This window comes from Puma concolor, chromosome A1, assembly GCF_028749965.1.
Source record: "Puma concolor isolate L17-30 chromosome A1, mPumCon1.1.hap2, whole genome shotgun sequence".
NCBI classification, from domain to species: Eukaryota; Metazoa; Chordata; class Mammalia; order Carnivora; family Felidae; genus Puma; species Puma concolor.
In genome coordinates this window covers 232149544-232171804 of record NC_141667.1, presented here as the reverse complement: position 1 = coordinate 232171804, position 22261 = coordinate 232149544, and the positions used below count along the sequence as shown (strand labels likewise).

Sequence of the window (22261 nt, the reverse complement as noted above, 5' to 3'; positions counted from 1 at the left end):
TTCTCACCATTTTAAAGCGGAAAACTGGATTGGCGTCTAGGCTTTCTGTATTCCAGACAGAAAAATGTATGGAGTTGGTAAGATCATTAGGATTTAGAATACCAAGACTTGTCAGACATGGACTCACTTATCATACATAATACTTGGCAATTTAGGAAGTTCAAAGAAACAAAACCTGGAGCCAATCCAAACGCTGCAGGGTACTTCTAATTTCCTGGCTCCCCTGGAAAGAACAGGGGCATATGCTGAGTTTCCCCAGCTCCGGGGCCCCGTCCTAAGCACTGTCTGAAAACTGCAGGTTATTAGACGTGACAAAAATGCTCTCGTGAATCTTTCAGCCGAAGTCCGTTGGCTACCACTCTTCTCTGCTACCCCTAACTCCCAAAGGAGAGGTTTCTTTTACGGAGACCAAAACACACCCACCGATTAGCCAGAGAAATTTCTGAAGCAGGAAGGAAATTATCGGTCTTAAATTGGACCTCTTTGCATCTTAAAAAGAAACCAAAGATAGCCTCTTTGAAAAACTCAATCCTTCTAGATTGTTATCACCCGTGGCTGCTGCTGTTACTGCCACAATGAAATGCTTCAGATGCCTTGAATTCCAGGAAATCTGGTCTCTTGCCAGAGCTGCGGAGTGAGATGATTAATTTCTGGGCTCTGATACTCAGGACGGATGTGTTTCTGGGATTTTTTTTTTTTTTTTTTTGGCAGAAATACCGCTGGAGTCTAGCTCTCTTAGTGAAGTCAGCGATTTGATTCCTTGAGGCAGGCCCCGGGGCTCCTTCCAGAGTGAGCCACAGCAGACCAGAGATCTCCAGGCAACTCTTTCCTTTTTTTTTTTTTTTTTTTTTCCAACGGTGGTCTTATTGTTGTAAGAACAATAGGCCAATATTCAGGGGCAAAGATTTGTGAAGGAGAAGCCAGGGACACCCACAGTATGTTTCCTTTATTTTAATGTACTTGGGATAACTAGCAAGTGTGAATCTCAGTCCGTAACTTTGGGTGTGTGCCTCAGGGCCTTTGCATTCTCCATTATCTCCTCCAGGGGCATCCTTCCCTCCTGAAATCTGTGTGGCTCAGTCCAGTGTCACCCACTAGGAGAGGCCTCTCTGATCACCCTACATGCAAATGCACTCTCCACATCACCCCACCCCCAGACCCAGAATCCCTTATTGTCCTTACCCTGCTTTATTTATCTTCATGGCAATTATCATTACCTGCCATAGGCTGTATTTATTATCTGTCTCCTTATCAGAATACGAGCATCTTAATGGCAAGAACTTTATCTATTATATCTCACTGGCCTAGAACAGGGCTGAGAATGTGGCGTATATTTAATATATATTTATATTTGAAGAATGAAGGAATGAGTGGGTTCAGGGGACTACCTAAACTATCACAGACACTGTGTTTGACATCATCATGCATTCAACTGGAAGACAAATCCCAGAGTGGGCGAGGTGGCCTCTGAGTTTGGCTGAGGCTCAGAAAGCAGAGAGGCCACACGTCATGGGAAACCTGGGACTGAGGAAAGGAGTCCTGTGGCCTCCAGGACAGGCTGTGGCATTGGCCGAGGCTGGTCACGGCATGGGGCTTGGAGGCCAAGCAGCCAAAGGTGAACGAGGGCCACCGAGCAATCAGGGTGGTGTGCAGGCCAGACCTAGTGCACCCGGCTAGTGCCGGACTGTCCTCCCGTCCATACTCGTGACGATGAGCAGACCACAGAGAGCTTTATAAAGGATGCTTTCTAAGTAAGTACTTCCAAAGACATATGCCAGGCACTGTTCGGGTGCTGGGGATAGGGGAGTGAAAGAGACGGGTGAAAGCTATGTTCTCAAGGAACTTCCATTCTAGTGGAAGAGGTGGCAATATGCAAAATCAGTGGGTAGTATGTTAGCGAATAAGGACTGAAGAGATGAAGTGTAGCACAGAAGGGGCTGGAAGGGCAGAGCTCACCAGGCGCCAGTGGAGGAAGGACTTGAAGGGAGAACAGCCATGAGCCACGAAGTTTCCAGGCCAGGCCGGCGGCTGTGTGGTGGGACATGCCTGGAAGTATATGAAGGCATTAACCACAAAGATCGGTGTAGCTCATTATGGGCCCAACGCTGTTCGGGCCAGAACCCTCGCCCTGGCGGAGCCTGGCTTTGAGACAATAAACAGCCAATATCTGATTACGTAGGACACACCCAAGTGGTAAGTGCTGTGAAGAAAAAAAGATCAGATAAGGGCATCAGAAATTCAGGGTGGTCACATGCCTGCACGTTGGGCGGAGTCGGGATCATCAGCCTGAAGAGATGGGGGTAAAGCCCTGACGCTGATAAGCGTGTTTGCCGCAGGCACACAAGCAGGTGGCCGGGCCTGAGTCTGGGGCTCTCAAACCTGGGGTGACCACTGTCAAGTGCAGCTGCTGGAAACATGAGGACCCCGAATTTCCACCGGAGGTCACTGCAGTTTTGTGTGAGGTGGGATGAAAGCCTGATGGGAATGCCTTCACATGGGAACTGGAAGAGAAACTGAGGCAGCAGTATGAACCCCTGTCTCAAGTAACTCTTCTGTAAAGGGAAGCAAAAAACTGGGGTGATAGTTGGAGGCGCCAGGGGATCAAGACAATTTTTTTTTATAATTTCCCCCAATGAGAGAAATAAGAACATGTCCGTGTGCTGATGGGAATGATCCAGAACATGGATAAAGCAGGAGAGAAAGAGGGGAAATGCTGAGTGACAGCCTTGGGTGGGCAAGAAAGGATGGGGTCCAGGGCGCACGTGAGGGGCTGACTGCAGGGAGGAGCTGGAATTCATCAGCGGGACCCAAGAGAAGGCCGAGGGGGTGGGTCGGGGTGCAGGTGAACGTGTGCGTATGTGATGGGATCCGGTAGAGGCCTCTTGTAAGGGGTTCCATTTTCTCAGTGACTTAGAAAGCAAGATCGTGATCTGAGAATGGGAATTGGGAGGAGGTGTCAGAGATTTTCAGACAAAGGAGGAGGTAGGGAAACGGTCCTGGAGAGCGGGAGATGAAGGATGGCTGCCAGGAAGCTCTGAGAACTTATTTGTGGTTTGTGGTCATGAAGCCGAAGCCAGCCCGCTCGGCACAGTTGTGCGGTTTGTCTCCAGCCACATTTTCATGCACGGGGTGGGGGGCAAGTCAAACTGAATCAGGGGCAGGCTTGTGCCAAAAAAGAACAATAAAAGAGAAAGTTGAGGGCACCCACGTGAGGAAGCGGTTGTGGCTGACCGCGGAATCTAAGCCACGCATGACGGAAAACGAGGCACGAAAGGGTCCGTGGACAGTGGACGGTGAAAATGTGTCAGGATCGACGGACCGGAAGTCCTGGAGTTAGCCTGTGTGAACAGGCTGAAAAGACTGGAGGTAGCCTGTTTGATGCTGTGATTCTGGAGGGTCGCAGTTATTACGAATGCCTAAATCGAGGAAGGGTATGACCGTGCCAGTGAGTAGAAGACAGAACCGTTGTAAGGAAATGAGAAATCGGTAGACTGGATGGATGATTTATGATTGACATTATCTCCCAAGGATTATGGAAAGAGCAGTGTTGGGGAGGATGACAATACGGAAGGAGGCTAAATTCTACCCTTTAAATCTGTGAGGCAGACAGAAATTTTCTTTTGGTCCAAACAGGTCTTTTTGAGAGCCTAGTAGAGAGCCTCAGATCTTTGTCTTCTTGAGGGATCTGTATGACCTTCTTTCTTTCTTTTTTGTATAATTTACTTAACTTGCCGACTGTTTCTGGCATTTTCAGTGTTGTATGTGGGCTGATTGCTAGGAAAAGGTACGTCAAGTCTCTGCAGGTGAATATGGCTGCATAACAGGAATCCCTTGGCCAAGGAGAACTTGACTCCCTACTATCTTTGTCACTTCTTCTCTGAGTCGAAAATTGGTCCATAATTGAATATTTGCAGAAATAACCTTAACAAGAAATGTGAAGATAGAGAGGTAACCTTTCTAAAAACGTGAAAGAAAGCCCAAATAAATGGGAAGTGACTATGTTCCTGGATGGGAAAATTCAATACTGTGAAGATGTCACCTCTCTCCAAATTAAATGTCAAATTCAATGGAATGCCAATCAAAATCTCTATGAGATTGTTTTGGAGCTCAAGAGGTTGATTCTGAATTTCATCTGGAAGAGTAAACATGGGAAAATGGCCAAGAAATGTTGAAAAAGGACGATGGGGGAGGGACTTGAGCCATCTGATATTAAAGGATCCTATTAAGTTACAGTAAATGAAAGAGATAAGATACTGTTGTAAAGAGACAAATAGATTGATAATAGACCTATGTTTATACGGAAAGTAGTATTTGATAAACCAAGCATTTCGAATTAGTGGGAGAACAATGTAACAAAGAACTCTTGGCTATATATTTAGGGGAAAAAAATTAAGTCTTCGTATCACGGTATACATAAAAATAAATGCCAGATAAAGATCTAAATATTTTTGAGGTGGGTAGTAGAGGAAAATATAAGTGAACATCTTAATAATAATCGGGGTGAAAAAAGTCTTTTGCAAAAGCAGGACTCAAGAGACAGCAGTCGAGAAGAGATGAAAAAACGGATCTGACTTCAAAGCTCGAAGACCATTTCTTTTACTAAAAACTTCCAGGAGAGACAAAAATGCCCTCATTGGTGTTGTTGTGTATTAATAACCACATTATCTAAAAGAGGATTTGGGAACGCTCCTAGCAATGAGTATAGAATAGAAGATAATACACATGTGTATATGTGAATGGGGTTAAGACAAAAAACACATAGAAGGATAAAGTCAGTGAAGAAAATATCCTCCACAATATCCCCGAAGAATACATTTCTTTTTAAACTTCCCAGAAGCCAGAAAAAAGAGGGAAACAACATCCATTGGCAGCTTCATAGTATCTGTCAGATAACAATTAAGGTGTTTACGAGACGCGCAGATTTCTGGTACTGACGCAGAGAGAAAGGTCTCTAGTAGGTCCCTTCCTGCCTTTGGAAATACAAGAACAGTAAATAAACCCGATATAAACTGATGAACTGTTCGCCAGATTTAACGTGACCACATCATGCCAAACAAGCCTTGCAGTGGGGACGTTGGTGTTTCCCAGATACGGGTGGGCGCCCACCTCTTGCGGCCACACGGCCACGTCACTGGTTTGGACAAGAAATCCAACCGCACCACGCATTTTGTGATGTTTGCCAACAAAACTGAAGATTCGAGGGGTCACGGGGAAAGGTCCCGCCCTCCGTCCTCACCACCTCCTCCTACTCGGCCTCTTCATCCCTCCTCCCTGCCGCGGGCGCGCGCTCCTCCTGCCGTAAGCCCCCTGTGCTCAAGCCTTCCTCCACCGGGCAGTCACTTCCCTCTGCTGGTCCTGGCACCTGCCAGAGCTCGCCCAAATCCTTGGAGCCAGCCATCTACCCAAAGCGGGACTTGTCACAATTCCCGTAAGAGTCTGGCCTCTCTTTACGCACTCGGACTGGGGAGCCAGTCGTCCCCCCACACTCCCTCCAGCTCTCACCTGACAGGAGGGATCCCTCCCATCCGAGAGGTCCCTGCCACTCTTTCCAGGCTGGCCGACATGGTTTAGAGTCAGCATCACCGAGGAGCACCTCGTCACAGCCCTCGCTCAGCTCCGCCACCGGCTTTATAAATAAGTTTCTTATTTTAATTATGAAGCTGCATGGTGGAAGCAGGCGATTACATGAAGAGAATCTGAAATCACTTCTGATCTAGGCGAGGTCACCAAGTGCCTATTTCCAAGACGGTTCTACAAATAGAACACGGGCATGACATAATGGACATTTGTCAGAATCTACCCTCCCCCCCCCCATCCCCGAGCTTGTTGTTCTTGGTGTCTGAAGATGTTTTCTCTTTACATTCTCTGCTTCAGTTACGAGGACTCTGACAAGTGCCCGATTCTCTACGGCGACGATCAGGTAGGTGTGGAGGGTGGAAGGAGGGCAGGAGACACTCAATCGGAGGCCAGAAAACCGTCTGCCTTTCACTCGGGGAGAAGCGAGGGGTGGGGGAAAGGAGGGTGGGAGCATCTCTGTCTCGAAGCTGAGACAAAATGAAGAGGAAAACAGACGAGGAGACCCAGCCGTATGTCGAATAAATAAAATACTAAGAGGTAACATACATGAAGTGCTCACTTACATGCCTGGGGTTGTCCTCAGGGCTTTGCACCAGATCCGATCAGTTCAGACCGCAGGGTCATGCTACGGTTGCCGTTTGTGAGAATGGAGCAACTGAGGCACAAAGCGGTGGTGCAGCTTTCAAGCGTAGCATGTCACCACCCCGGGAGGTGACAGACTGGGATTCGAACCCACTCAGTGTGAACCAAGCCTGTGCATTGAACTGCTATGCTTTACTGACTCTCGTGTAAAACAGAAGGGATGTTCCAGGTAATGGTGTGAAGAAACAGCACTGGAATGGAGTAGTCGCTCTGAAAGCATCGCTGTCGGAGCGCAGGGGGACAGTGGCACATCTGGTTTGCCTCCCGTTGGGCACCGGGGGCTCTTGCTAATCAGGGGCCGGGAGGGAGGATGCCCTTCTGTGTGTTTTGTTTGACCATCAGAGATAAGGTTTAAACGCAGATTCCCGGGGGAGAGGAGACAGAGTGCTGTAAACACAGCTAGGTCGAAGGGTCCAGTATCCCAGGATCTTTCTGAAGAAGTGTTAGCAAGGGCCAGGGGACCACCACCAGGGCTTTAGGTCCTGAACGGAACCGAGCAAGCCGGAGAGAGGAAGGCAGATGGGACCATCGCGGACACCGAAATCCAAGAGCTCCCAATTTCTCATTGTGCCCAGGAGTTGCCTTACTCTCGACTTTCCCCTAACGCCTTTTAATGCTGTTTTTTTCAAAAAACGAGGAGCGGGTGAGAGAGCAGACGGGCCCTGGTGCGGAGACCTCCAGCCCACAGGCCCCCACGTGGCGGGAGCGGGGAATGATCTGCGCGCTGCTCACCTGTAGGGGGCGCCATTCACACGGACTAGGAGGTGAATGGTGTGCCTGGATTTATGCTGCACGGCCTCTCCCGGGCCTGACATTCCTCAAAGGGACGCGGACACCGGGACGGAGTGCAAGAGGGAAGCACCCCACCCCCACCCCCACCCCCACCCCCACCCCCGGCCGCGGGGTCAGTCGTGCCCCTGTGGTCCGGAGCCCCAGGCGCCTGGTAAATCGGGCTCCGTGGCTCTGCCTGTCTCCTTGCTGCAGTCCTGGGTGCGGTCCAGCCCGGCGCCTGTGGCGACGGTCCAGCAGAAGCCAGGAAGGCGAAGCCGGGGCCGATCCGGGCGACACTGCCTGTTCATTAGAATGCAGGTTCATTGGCAAAAATGCAAATGATTCATTTCACTTCATCCTTCTGACAGACTGTGCTGGTAGCAATAGCTGGCTGCTTCCCTACACCTGTCACTGCCGCGGCGCTGCTCACTTTGTGTAAAAGGCCTGCCACACTTCAGGTGTATATATAGCAACCAACCCGCGGCGCAGCCCGCCTGCGGGAAACTCGATCATTCACTGCCCCCTAGTGGACTAGATGCGAATGAGCCAATTCGCTGCGGTCCTTTGAGCTTCTCTGCAAATCAGAGTTGCATTTTATGGCAGGAAGAGTTTGCCGGAGTCTGTCTGTTGCTGCTGCTAGTGGCTCAGGGTCTTAATTAACAGCACTTTAATAAGATAAAATGTCAGTCGTGGAGGACTCTTCGTGGAGCTATATTTGAATGTTAAAAAGCCACGACGTTTTCAAAAAATGTTTGAGTCCTCGTTTGATGTTTATTTAACAAAAAAATCAAATTTTCTTTAGGCTACAAAAAAGGCTTACAGTGAATGTAGCACTAAAGAGTTCGTGCTGTCATCCAGCAAAGCCATCAGCTGTACCTGAGAGAGAAGGGCGGTTATTATAAAGCAGAAGCACGGGCCTGACTTTTCACCCAACCATCCCCTGGAGGTCACCTATTGAGGACCTAGCGTTGAGGACCCAGTCACACTCAGCATAAGGGAAGCCACCTTTGCAATCTGCTGACAAAGGCAAGGGGAGCTTGGTTCGCTAACGTCATATTACCAAGTCTCTCTTGATTGTCCTTGGACTTCTTTTGATTGTTGCATCTAGCCCAGGCTTATGGCTTAAGGATCATTTGATAACATTCATCAATGTTATTTGCATGCAGCAAATTAAGAAACCTGTTTCTTAAAATTAATAATCCACTTTTATACCCTTTCTGAGCTGTTTCCTCATTGCAAGGACTTGAACAGCCTTGTAATTATCTCTGAGTTCAGTGACTTCATTGCTCTGAACTTTTGGCATACCTACTACTGGAATATTCGAGATACTAGAATAACTCCCTTTCCATAGCCCGGACTCTTGCCATAAAGACCTCCATTGGTATAGTCTAGGCCAACCATGCCCAAGTGCATCCTTGTGTATGGATTAGCTTCTCACTTACGCATCTAGAGTGATGTTGGTTGGAGAATGGAAAAAAAAAAAAAATTGTCCCACAAAGCATTTGCTGTACTTTGTGGTACAGATGAGGAAACCGGGCTCAAATGGTTACAAAAGAAGTAGCATCTGGGTGAGACGGGCAGAGGGATAACGCTAGACCCTCCTGTAGGACAGCCTTGTTCACTTGACTCGTTTATTTCAGGCTGACTGTAGGGTCAACACAGCCCTGACGATCGGAAACTTCCAAGAGAGAAAAATGTTGGTGAGAAAGCTTTGGTGGATGGGCACAGGGCAGGACTCAAATTTTTCCACCCCGTGTAGCTCAGAAACAGCAGGAAGTGAAACGTTTCGGAGTGCTTCCTCGGCAAACTGTAGTTTTCCTCAGAATGTCACAGAAAGCGCTGCTGGTGATTCACCAGGTTAAACTTTTCCTCCTGAGTCAGAAGCAAGAGGAAGCTGCTGTCGAGGGTGGAGGCCCAGCGGCTTGGGGCGGAGGGGAGGCGGGGTGGGGAGGCTTGTTGACTAACTGGTCAGAACATTCTAGCCAGGAAACTCGAATAGCTTGCTAAAGAACACAGGGAAATGAAACCCTCACTGTGGAAACTTTCAATGCAATAATAAAAATTAAATAGGCTTGTGGTATAACTTACCAGAGAGAAATAGGTTAGTGGAGCTGCCTTCCTGTAGGTCCCCATTACAGCCCAATGAAGTTCGATGCTTGCCTATTAAAGTTGGGCAAACTGCCCATCAAGTGGCCCCATTTTACCCGACCTGCTTTACATCAGTCGGTCAACGCATGTCATAGACCCAGAGGCCCCAGGACTGAGTGGTCATCTGGTCTACCCCTTGGCCTCTCCAGCCAATGTCCCTGATATCGTCTCTAAAGAAATGCTTGAGTCAGGGTTGAATTAAGTGTCAGAGGGAGAGAGAAAGGGAAGCAGAGTGGGGTCACGGGGCCAAGCTAAGAATATTCTTCCGGCGGCCTTGGGAATTTTACAACCGAACCAGAAGAATCCAGATGAACCGCGTGTGAAAGGACTTTCAAGTGCACATAAAGGAAACGCACACAGAACGCGACCAATATTTCTGCTTCCTAGGCTTTGTCGCTTCGTCCTATTAGGGTCACCTGGCTGCGTATCCCCGGTAGGCAGGCGGGGGAGGTGAGGTTCCGAGCGGGCCATCCTTCAGCCGAGAAGCTGGCTTTTCCTGAGGCTTCGGCACGCCGGGCTGCCCCGTCCTCCCCAGCTGGTCTCCGGCCAAGCTGCCTCCCCAGCCAGGCCGAGCGGGGTTTCTGTGGGGGTTCTGAGCTGCCGGGGCTGCGGCTGCGGACGGCTGGTGCAGGGGCGATAACCTGGCCTTTCCTGCTTCAGTCTAGACAGATGCATGATTGAATAAAGGATTCATCCAAGCCCTGTGTCACATTGGCCATCTGGAAAGTAGCCAACCACTCATTTAGCAAATTGCTCTGTTTAAATGCAGCTGCTGTGTCTCAGCGTTTATGCTACCAAGACAGATCGCGTGATTCCTCTGCCTTCATTTATCTAAGCCGTTCCTCTCAATCTGCCAGGAACTTAAAAAGGCTGTTAATGCATGACAAGGCACTTGACCCACATGATTTCCAAACTGAGAAGGAGCATCCGTCTTGTGCTGGGTCGTCCTTTCCTCAAAAGCAAGGGCACCTTGTCTATGCTCCCTCTCTTAATGAAAGCTGCCTTTATTAAGAATCCCATTAAGCTCCGCAGCGCCCAGCTCTCCAACACTGTAAATATTACCCTTTAGAAACGGGTCCAGAGGCCCTGCGCGGGCAGCTGGCCGGGTGGTGGGTGCTCTAAGCGACAGTCGGGGGCTGACCTCAGACCTCAGATCTCTGGACTGAGGGTGCCGTATGGCAGCCCGGTTGCCTCTCTCCATTTGGAAAGATGGATTACAGTCGTTAGCAGATAATGTCAACAAAGCCTCCGAGATGATTTGATAAGACTCAGAAGCAAAATGATTGCAGACCAGCCACGAGCTCTCAGGGTTTTTACCTTGGTTTCCTTTTTCTTTTTCCTAAAGGAAATGGTAAAAAAAAAAAAAAAAAAAAAAAAAAAAAAAAAAAATACCCCTTTTTTCACCTTTTTTTAGGTGAAGCAGTTTATTGTAGGATGTCACTGGTCACTTTGGCCTGGTACTGATTATGATCTGTTATTTATCAGGCAAATAATCCTGATATGACCACTGGCTTCATCAACTGCTTAACTTAATTGGGGTCACGGTATCATTAAGTCTGGAAGCCAGAAGCCAGAATAAGGGAGTGTTAATTAAATTAAATATCATCTGCTCAGCCCTCAGCTAGGCCCATTGGAAGACCAACGAAATAGTATAATAAATGATCTTTGCGGGGACAAAAAGAAACAAACACAGGAGTATTCAGCACAGTGCAATTGTGAAGGTGCGAGCTTGGGGTCCCAGCAGGTGCAAAGAAGCTGCTGAGAGGGACAAGGTACCCGCAGGAGGCGAGGGAGGGGGAATGTCCAAGAGGAAAGAGCTGATTAGCAGCTGAACATCCAGGGAGATCGAGGAAGATGAGAGACGGGGAAAATTCCATTTAATTTATTAGAAACGGAAACAGTGGTGAGAAAACTGTGAGCGGAGGAACAGGGAGACAGATTGCAGGGCTCTAAGGGGGGGTGCGGAGACAGAAAATGACATATTAACTGGCGAAATGTGGAGAGAGGGGAACAGCATACGGTGGCTTCTTGAAATAAGATGAGGTTCTAACCGGTACTGTAATTGCATGGAAAGTGACAGAACCCAAGGACGCAGATGTAATTCTCATTAATAGATTTTGCACTGGGAAAATATTACATAAGACACACGTCACAGAATTTTGGGTGGATGTCACAGAAAGGCTAAAAGAACAGCACAGTGGTTGACCAGAGATTAATTCTCGAGATTTGGAGCCAGGCTGAGCAAAAAATGACATTACCTACCACGAACTCCACATACTGCGAACCCGATGAAGACCGTAGCTGGTTCCACTGCTGAGTCTCCTGAGCTCGGAGACCGCACAAAATGTAGCGAGTCCAGTGCCTATGCTACCTAGGACCTCTGGTCCCCTAAGTATGCCATTCGACCTCTTTCTGCCTCAGTCTATATAATGAAATAATCAAAGCGCCTACCCCGCGGGATTGTCGTGAGGATGGAATGAGAGAACGCGTGCGAAGCAGGTAGTGCGGCACTGGCTACTTATTGGAGATTTCCTGAGTCCCACTGTACTGGAAAATACCGTAGCAAGCTCCCATCGACAAACTAGCAGCATTTAGTGCACACCCCAGAGGGCACCTTTTGCTACTGTCCCCGCCTGCTATTGTGCCGGTGATTTCCGCTGTATCAACTGCAGTTCCAAGTACGGGTCACTATGAGACACGTCCTGGAATGATCGGGGTCCCCTGCTTGCAGTCACACACCACAGGGAGCTCCCCCTGTGACCTAGGTCCGGGCATGTGGACAGTGCGGTCTGACCGAGCTCATGTCCCATTTCAAGGTGGTGGCAGCTCCACCTGCTAAGCAGAAAGGCCCATCTGCTCTGAGAGAAACAGAAAGGCCTGGAAAACTATCTGCTCCCTTTTAACTGGAAAAAACATTGCTTGTTGTTTCTGCCAAGAGTGCACAAGCTATTAGAGGCTGGGAAATACATGGAATGTGTTGGCTTTTCTGAAGGGGATTTATTTTTCTTTTCTGTTTAAAACCGTGTTGCAGGGATGTGTGAACATTCTGTCTTTGGCTTCCGTAGGTGAACGATGAAGGTAAATATTGAAGTTTTAAATCTAATTTCAAAAGAAGGGAGTAATACATTTTTAAGCAAGGACGTAGCCTCTTTACGTAACGATTGCCATGGGGTAAAATAATAATGTTCTCAAGACAGCTTAGGGGTTGAACTAGCTTTTTCTTCTCCTCTCCCGCCCCCTGACAGACTCATTTTCCCATTCCAACCCTCCCCTGGAGTGGCTACAATACCACTATGGACCTCCAAAGTTGGGACGTTTGTTCCTTCACTCGAGAAATGTTTTCTGAGGGCATGTCCCGCCATTCTGCCTGGTTCAGGGCAGAGAGCAGGGAAACCAAAACTCATCACAGACAAAGTCAGTCTGAACATGTCAACGAAACATACAATGTCCAGACCTCTGCGTCCAAGTGGCAAATTAAGGAAGGTAGTTGGGTGGACGGTCACGCAGGAGGATTTGGGGACCGCGCCTGGAAGTGCTATGGGTCATTTCTGCCCATATTCCAGAAGTCAGTAGTCGGTCACATAGTCAGCTTAATTGCAGCGGCAGCTGGGACAGGTGAACAAGTCATCGGGAGGGAAGTGCCTACAGCGAACGACGAGCCAGTCTTTACCACCGATATTGAAAAAAAAAGCACCCAAACCCAACACATCCTAGGTCTCCCGTGACATACGATCTGTGACATATGATCTGGTGGCATGGCATCCCTGTCCCTCCCGGGGAATTCCCTCTTCCTGTCCCCTCTCCCATCTGCCCCTTCTTTCCATTCCTCTCTGCCCGGCCTGCTGAATCCGTGTCCCCACAGGCTCCAGGGTGGGCCATCTTCAGAACCCTGCCTTCCTCTGCATCTTGGTTTACAAACTGCACATTTGGAATGTGCCCTCCCCTCTGTCCTGGCTTGTCAAATGCCTCTCCCACCTCCAGTGTTTGGGTCCAACCCTGTGTCTTCCACAGTCTGCCTGATCGCCGCACACAGCCCTCCTGTAATATTCATGGTCTGCACCGCCCCTGGGGCTTTCTCACTCACCACCTGGTGGTGAGGCTTTACAGCGATGCCTCATCTTTCAGTAGAATGGATGCTGTTAGGGAGGACAGCACCTGTCACCTAGAGGCGGTAGCTGGGGAAGGAGACTCAGGTCATGGCGATGCCGGCCCACAGCTCTGTCCGTGTGCTCCCTGCAGTGTGGCTGTCGCCAGATGCTTACCTCCCATGTCCTCACTCATAACCTGAAGACGGCAATACCTACCCCCCCCCCCCACTTCCCTCCCAGAGGGGCTTTGAGACCTGAATGAGGTGATTCATGTGTATCCAGAAGGAGGACAAGGAAGATCATTCACCGGGCTCATCTGACCGAGAGGCAACACAGGAGGGTGCCCTGGGGACAGGGCTCAGGTGGTGTCTCAGCACCTGCCAAGGGGCAGACAAAGCCCTCGTGTGTCAGCTGGGTGAAGAGGTGAAGGAGTGGCCACCTGTGGTGCTTCTTGGAAACCGGAGAAGTTTTATCTAAAGTGAACAGGAGGGCGGGGGGCACCCGGGTGGCTCAGTCGGTCCAGTGTCTGACTCTTGATTTTGGCTCAGGTCACGATCTCACAGTTTTGGGAGTTCCAGCCCCGCATTGGACTCTTTGCTGACAGTGCGGAGCCTGCCCGGGATTCTTTCTCTCTCCCTCTCTCCCTGCTGCTGCTGCTCTCTCTCTCTCTCTCTCTCTCTCTCAACATAAATAAATAAATACATAAACATAAAAAAAATAAAGTGACTAGGAAGGGCACATCAGGAATGAACACCACCAGCTTTTGGCTTTGAAGTTAGGGAAATACCTTTCTTCAGACAAAAGATAGAGCCGGCCAGAACCACCCCGTGTGGCACCTGACAGCTTTACTTAAAGAGCATTTAACGCCCCTCGTGATAAGCACAGGAGTCCTGCTCAGGACCTCTAGGTAAATATATCTGTCCACCTGCCTCCTTGCGGGCGTTTGCTCTTGCTTGGGCCCTCCGGGTTCCCTCTCGGAACGTTGGCCACCGTAGCTGGCGTGACCCCAGGAGCGCCTTGGCAGGCTCCCTGAAGGCGGGCCCGGTGAGTCCCAGGCTAACGGGGCGTCTCTGGATCCGGGCCCTGCAGGAGCTCAAGCAGGAGTGTGGCCGCCTTCCGCTCTGCTTTCCCCATCTGTCAACCGGGGAGCGGATACAAGCCGCATCGTGAAGATGCCGAAAGGGCTTGGTTGCTAAGGCCGAACACCAACCCCACACACGCGAAACCTAAATACCCCTTTGCCAATCACGGCCTCTTGACGAGGAGACGCGGGATTCCTCCCAACGGTGGTGGCACCGGTCAACTGGCAGCTGGCTGGATAAAGCGAAAAGCACCATCTCTGTAGGACATCTCATTTTAGGAGGAACCCGTGATTCCCTTTTGGAGAAAAGTGGATTGAAATCCAGCGGCCCGTGCTCCTTGACATGCTTGGGAGCTGGCTGGAGGGACGGGTGCCGGAAGTGCCCCCTCTTCTGTCTCTCCGGGCGGTACCCCAGATGACAGGTTGTGCTCGCCCCGGCGGAGGCAGCCCCAGGTGCGTTGGTGGGTGTCCCGGGGAACGGGGTGAGGACCGCACGGCTGTGTCCACCCCATGGGACAGAGCAGGAACTCGCACCTGCTCCTCGCAAGAGAGGTGGCCCCCGAGTCGGCTTGCGGCCTCAGTGACCGGCAGCGTGCAGCCGAGTCGTGAGCAAATCACCGCTGGTGACCGGGGGACCCCAAGGACAGAGCAGCCTGCTGCGGGAAACTGGGCCTGTCACAGTCACACTCTGGGGACCACGAGGCACTAAGGCAAGGCAATGGTTTGTGCTTCTGTGGGAGGTTTTTGAGGCCGTTTTCCTTCGTGTACTGCATCTCCTCAGACACACCTACTCACGGAGAGAGGCGCACAGGTCTGCGGGCACCCCCACAGCCAGCCACACCCCCCCCAGAAACTTGCCTGCAACCCCCCCACAAATATCCCCGAAAGCAGGTGTAGACTCTGCAAGCTCACCCACAAAGGCCCCTACGTGCTCCAGAGTGGAATACCCTCCATACCCACAGCCACCCCCATAGACGCCGCATAGATGCTCTGCGGTCACGCCCCACAACCCCCCCCCCCCACTGCCACCACATCGACGCTTTTACTAACACCCCCGACGTCCTCCACGAACATCTCAAAACATACCCTCCAAACTTTTGCAGACACCCCTCCACCTATCTTCCACACGTTTCCTTTGACGACACTCGCCCAAATGCATCTAATTTCACCCCACAGTCTCCCGGCACAGACACTCGCAGATAGCCCTGCAAAACAGCACGCGTTACCCTCTGACACCCACACAGGCACAGCCCGGTCACCCCCAAACACCATCTGCAGATTCAGAGGGACGGCACACGGTCGTTACCCCACATCGATCCCCTGTGCAGTCACACACAAGGATCCTATGCACACACGCAGATCTTGTACGGACACACACACACACAGTCGCCCTGCACAGGTCCTTGTGCGTGCACGGAGCTGGACACAGGCCAGGCATGCAAAGAGGTCCACCCTCTCCCGGCACAGGCAACGCCACCCCAGCAGACAGACACACAGACACCTTAGCTTCGCTTCTTCAGTTTGTTATTTCGGACGGTCTTCTAGCTAGAGCCGTGTAAATCAAAGGTCTATATTGCAAACAACTGGGAATATGGTGCAGTAGTCTCTGGTCGCGGTGGGTAGTGGGGGGGGGGGGTTGGAACAGAACAGCGATCAAACGAGATCACGTGGTATGTTTCTCCATCGCCCTGGCCGGATGGTGAGAAAGCCAGGGAGGGGAACAGACATCTCGTCATGCCCATGAAGGGTGCCGACCGAGCACAGCTGGAAGACCGAGCTGTGGTTTCTGGGACATGCCGGGTTCATGTGTCTCCCTATAGCCTTGTCAGGAACATAAAGTCTGCTCTGACTCCTTTCATGCAGGAGGTTGTTGATCTCCTCTAGGAGACAGTTCCCTGCCCCGCCGTGGCTGGTTTTCCTTACAATACAAAAGAAAAAAAAGAGGTAATGCTCCAAAAAGTCCTCAAATTCTCTTGGTGCTTCCAAAGAGGGTTATAAGAGTATGGTGGCTGTTAGAAGGAGGAGGGGCAAGACACGAAGATCACAAAGAAAACCAGGAGGACGGATAAAGGGATTCGAATGCAAGAAATAGCCCAGACCAGCTGGTGGCCATCTGGGAGCTATGAAGAAAGGGAAGAACAAAGTTGTTGAGTTTCTAGCAAGTGGATACAGTTTTATCATGAAACGAGGTTACTGCTTTGAGGAACTGGAGAGAACCCGAGCCTTGCCAGCCATTAAAAACAACAACAACAACAACAACAACAACAACAACAAACAAACAAAAAAACCCCAATCTAATGGTTTCCCTGAGGATTGGATTACAGTGAGTTTGCTCCCGTCTCAAAGAAACTAGTTAAGGGCATGATCATTTCCAGGAAAGTTAGAGGGCGTCTGAGGGTGTAGGGAAATCGAGACTTAGTCTCTGGATGTCAGGGTGAAAATGGACACTGGGGAAATGGGAAAGATACTTGATTGTGCCTTATACAGAGGTTGTCTTTAAAGCCTCAGGTAAGACCATGGGGAAGGCCACTGGCTATAGGGTGAGAAGTAAGTTATTACAATCGGTTATTTTCATTTTGTTAAACATTGAGGGTAAATTGTCTGTGTTTGCATTGGGGCTGTCCACAGAGGAGAGAAAACGTAAAACCAGTGAGTACGCCATAATATGTAGAGAGAGTATGTATCCACTCACCTGCCCCACAGGGAACTGAAGGATGGCTCACCAAAAGTTAGCGTCTCTTTTCTCTTCCCGCTGCCTCCAGGAATGGGGCCACTATCTCCAGGTGCCCTCTCCAGGCCAGACATCCCAGCCACTCAGCCCCACATCCAAATAATTGGTCACCTTAGTGACCAATTCTCTCTCTTTAGTAATTCTAATCTGTGCCCTCCTTTCTCTCCCCTCAGTCACTTCCCTCCTCCCACCTATCATTACCATCACAGCAACAAATTCCTCCCCAGCCTCCAATATCAAATCCCTGCAGATCATTTTCCAAATTTTTCTTGGGTATTTGTTTGTTTGTTTGTGGGGTTTGGTTTTTTTTTTTTTTGTTTTTTTGTTTGTTTTTTGTTTTGGTAAAACATCAAATCTATTCTTCCGCACATCCAACGAGCATTTATTGAGTATCTACTATGTGCCAGTCTTTTCTCCTAGTTGCCTGGGACACAACAATGAACCCAACAAAGAGGTCTTTATTTAGTCAGAATCTAGTGGGAGAAGAAAAACAGTAAACATAATAAATTATATGATATCTTTGAAGGTGATAAGTGCTGTGGAAAGAGTAAAAACAGAGCAGGGCACAAGGTATTGACAGGGTAGAGTGTGTGTGTGGGTAGGGGTTAAAGTAAGGTAGCTGGGATAGTCCTCATTGGAAGGTTGGTATTTGCTCAAAGGAGGTGAGGGAGTTAGCAGCAATGATATTGGCGAGGAAGAATGTTCCTTGAAGACAGGACACCCAGAGGAGTGCCCTAAAGTAGCATAGCAAGTGTGCTGGTGTGGTTTGAATAGGTGCAGAGTGAGATTGGGAGGCATCAGGTCGGAATGGAGAGAAGTCACATGGGGCCTCATAGCAGGATTGAGCTGTTGTGGGGTTTTAAGCAGTGGGAGACATGCTCTGACTTCTACGTTGAAGTGATGTTCTAGTTCATAGTTCACTATGTTCTAGTTCATAGTTCACTATGTTCTAGTGATGATGGTGACTCAGACCATGGGGAAGCAGAGGAGACAAGTTGGTGATGTCTCTATTCTGCAGAAAAGCCTTCAATGACTTCCCTTAGCCTTCAGATAAAATCCGAGCTCTTCAGTATGGTCCACAAAACACGTCAGGATTGGGGCCCTGCTTATTTGTTCAGATTCATCTCTTCCTGGTGTTTTCACCCTCACCCCACCCCCCAAAATGGCCCCCATATTCTAAAGCAGGTGGGCTTTTAACAAGTCTCCTCTTTTCTCATGGTCCCATGAGACTGTGTAGGTGACTCCCTCGGCCTTCACTAAGCCTCTTATCCTCAGGAAGCCTTTCCTCCCCATACCATGCATCCCAAAGCAGACCATACATACTTCAGTGCTTGGGATCATAGTTCTGAGACAGAAAGTTCTATCCACAATCTGTCTCTCTCACTACATTGGGAACTCCTAAACGGTAGGAACAGAGCTCTTATTTCTGAGTCCTTAGTAGATATTAAATGGCTGGATGGGTGATGGATAGATGTTGGATGGGTGGATGGATGGATGGATGGATGGTTGGTTGCTGGATCTTCATCAGATCTTTAATTCAAGGGATTTTATTTTTAGTTTAAAATTAGTTAATCATTAGAAAATGCTTAAAAATAACTATAAGACATTAACGTCTTCATTGTTGAAGCGATGGTTGAAGGAGCATGCTCGGGTAACCACTCGTGAGCACGTGTACTCATCAACTGCACATGACAACTGTTTTGCTCGAGAGTTGAATATAAAGGGAATTTTGATTAACGACCTCTTACTTGCCCATTGACCAAATAGAATTTCAGTCGTGCTTTATTTTCTTGACACGCTGTTCAATTAGCAGTGGTTCACACTATAACTTCATGTTCCTTAACCTTCAGCTTTCCCTACCAGCCTCTGTCAGGTATATCATTCAACTGAAATGATTGATTTATGTTTGGGAAAATACTGAGGAGAACCTGACGGTGACTAGAGACATATGTCTCATCACCTGTAACCTTTGGAGAACAGAACCAGAAGAAGCAAACTCTCCTTTCTTCACCAAGGCCATCCCTTCACGAAAGTATACTGTAAGCTGTATGGAAAATGAAACAAAAACACTAGCACATTTGCTCAGATTTGGACATTTGAACATTACTCCAAGCCTGGAATAACTGTAATGGAATCAGAGGTTTAAATGATAGATTTGAAGGATTCTGAGTGAGGTCTCAGATAGACATCTTACCTAATTTGTGACCAAGCCAGTGGAACTAGAAACCTCTCTGCCACATCCCTGAGAAGTAGGCATTCCAAATCGGCTTGGCCCTTCTGGGAACAGGGAGCTTCTGTCTCAAGGCAGCCCCTGAAAATGTGGATTATTTCTTTTAAAAAATTTGTTTAATGTTCATTTTTGCTCATGAACTGTAAGATTATGACCTGAGCCGAAGTCAGACGCTTAACTGACTGAGACACCCGGGCACCCCATGGATTATTTCTAAATATCCAAAAGCAAGCCCTACATGACTCCAAATGGACTCTCCATACTTCCAGGAAACAGGATAATTTGAACACATGCCTCTACTTTTATTCCCACCTAAACGAAACTCATCTGAACAACAGGGAGAGGATTTTTTTTTCCCTCTGAAGGCATAGAATGAAGGATTGGATGAATAGAAACAGTAGCAGCAAAACGTGGAATTTGGAAAACAGAAAAACACATGGTAAGTTACTTAGGAAACCCCCCAAAACTAAATCCTTAGGTCAGCTGTGGGAAAAGCAGAGAACCAAAAAACCATTTCACAAGGCGGAACCCACTCCCCCATGGGCCCCCGAATTGGCAACACTTCCCCCTAGATCACTGATGCCATATTTTCTCCTTTTAGGCAGGAAATAACAATCAGATGTCATTATTATCTTTGGAGAAACAAGATGAAATTAATTAAATAAGAAGGAATCATTATAGAGGAAAACTGAAGGAATAAAAAGTTCTTGGAATTTAAAACTGTGCTCATTATTTTTTACCTCGATAGAATGGTTAGAAGATAATATTCTCCCAAAACATAGGACAAAAAGACAAAAAATGTGAAATAAAAGAGGAAAGATAATAAAACCATAAGACCAATCCAGAAGTATAATATCCAAATATTGGGCCCAGAAAAAAAGGGAAAAGAAAGTGGAGAAAATAATCAAGCAAATAGTTTGAAAACACTTCCCAAAACATTAAGAGCAAAGAGAAGATTCTAGTGGTGTCCAGAGGAGGAAAAAGTCAGTTCGTTATGCATAGGATTAGTACTTACGGTGGATTTGGACTTTACCACAGCAGTACTGAAAGCCAGAAGGTAATGGAAAATCCATTCAAAAGTCTAAAGGAGGGACACCTGGCTGGGCCAGTCAGTAGAGCAAGGGACTCTTGATCTCAGGATTGTAAGTTCCAGCCGCATGTTGGATGTGGGGATTACTTAAAAATATAATCTTAAAAACCAAATCTGTTAGAACATTATCTCCAGTGTTGAAGTCTATACTGAGACAAACTATTACTGCAATGTAGGAGTAGAACAAAGTCATTTTCAAAGATGCAAAGTTTCAGAATGTACTTCCCATCTACGTATGCTTCTCAGAATAATGTGGAAGGATTTTCTTTTCTTTTTAATTTTTTTTTTAGTGTTTATTTCTGAGACAGAGACAGAGCATGAGTGGGGGAGGGGCAGAGAACGAGGGAGACACAGAATTAGAAGCAGGCTCCAGGCTCTGAGCTGTCAGCACAGAGCCCAATGCAGGGCTCGAACTCACAAACCGTGAGATCATGACCTGAGCCGAAGTCGGTCGCTCAACTGACTGAGCCACCCAGGCGCCCCAGGATTTTCTCTATAAAATGAGGGAGAAAACTGAAAAGTGGAAGAAACAGGATACAGCAAACAGGAGATAGGAAGAAGAAGATCCAATGCCATCCCCCCACCCCCCAGGAGGACAGTAAAAAGAGGGCCCAAGATGACAGCTGTGGACCAAGCTTCGGGCAGCCGGAGTGACTCAGAAGATGAAGCCAATGAAACGAAAGCTGAAGGTCTTGAGAGGAGACTGAGATGTTGGGTAAAGAATGCTAAGTAGTCAGACGTCCAAGCAAACGAAAGTAGAGAGTCAAGAGATAACACCCTAGCCCGAGAAGATAACACCCTACCAAGAAGCAAGGTAGGCATGTTATTTAGAGACCTCGAATAGACACCAAAGTAATCATCTAAAAAGGAGGGAATGTGGAGACCCTTGGGGCCGGAAATGGGGAAAGGCGTCGAGTTTCTCAAATTTGCACAACGATTTCACTCTTTAAGCAAGTGCGTATAGCTTAGATAAAAATAAAAAAATGCTTTTTAAAGGGGAAGAGAAACAAAACATAAGTCCCCCCAAAATGCATGGCTCTTATCTTCTTTTCTCCCAGGTAAACATTTCTAGTTTTCTCAGCTGTCCTTCATATGACTTCGTTTCAAGATGTCTTGTCGTGAAGCCTCTCTTCTAGGCAATGTCTGGAGTACATGGGACTGGACACCACAAGGCACCAGATGGCCCACCAGGGCTTTACCTGCTGGCATATTACCTCCCACATTCAAACCATGTATTTATTCCTCATTCTTTTCTTATAAATTGATGCTTTGAACCTACATCCAGAGCTTTCCTTCTTGCTAAATTTCACGTTATTGATTTTTGGCATCCTTAACCTGTTTGGTTAAAATGATTTTAAATGCTGTCATTGACATCCAGTGGATCCACTCTTTCCCTCAGCTGTGTGCGGTCAATACATTTCACAGTGCTACACATAGTGTATTCATCCAGGTCCTAGAGGAGACTGCTGAACAGGGCACAGTGAGAACACAGTCCTGTGGCATGTCACTAAAACCTCCCCTCAGGGTGGGATTCACCTGGTACTATGCATTTTGCTTTGACTAGAGGCATTCACTCATTGCTCAAAAGCTACAATGCAAGGACACCTTTGGGAGAGGAGTGGAAACTAAACAGTGCTGGGAGTAACAATTCCAGGAACTTTTGTTGCCCTAGAGTCACAGCAAGACGAGTCACAGTATTCTTCAGTTGCATCTGGGTGAAAAAGAATAAATCTGTTGGAGCTCTGCCCTATAATGGATAAGCACTCTTGTCCCCCCTTCTCGCCCCCCTCAACACACACAGTGAAACAATTTCTCAGTGTTATCTGCTGGGAACCAGAGTCCCAGGTGATATTGGCCTTCCACAGCCATTGAGGTGGGATGTCCAGAAGCCCTGCTCTTCTGA

The 22261-nt window shown here is 48.3% G+C and overlaps 1 protein-coding gene and 1 long non-coding RNA gene across 3 annotated transcripts in view; both read left to right on the top strand.

The window, feature by feature from the left end:
• LOC112860850 (cilia- and flagella-associated protein 337-like) overlaps positions 1 to 22261 on the top strand; it is a 115830-nt gene that overhangs the window by 35544 nt on the left and 58025 nt on the right.
• LOC147584845 (uncharacterized) lies at positions 5342 to 21638 on the top strand. 2 transcript variants are annotated; one of them, XR_015253834.1, is made up of 2 exons: positions 5342 to 5920; positions 21417 to 21638. It is a non-coding gene; the product is annotated as an uncharacterized LOC147584845 (long non-coding RNA). The 2 variants fall into 2 exon arrangements; XR_015253835.1 differs by lacking the exon at positions 5342 to 5920 and adding an exon at positions 18645 to 19707.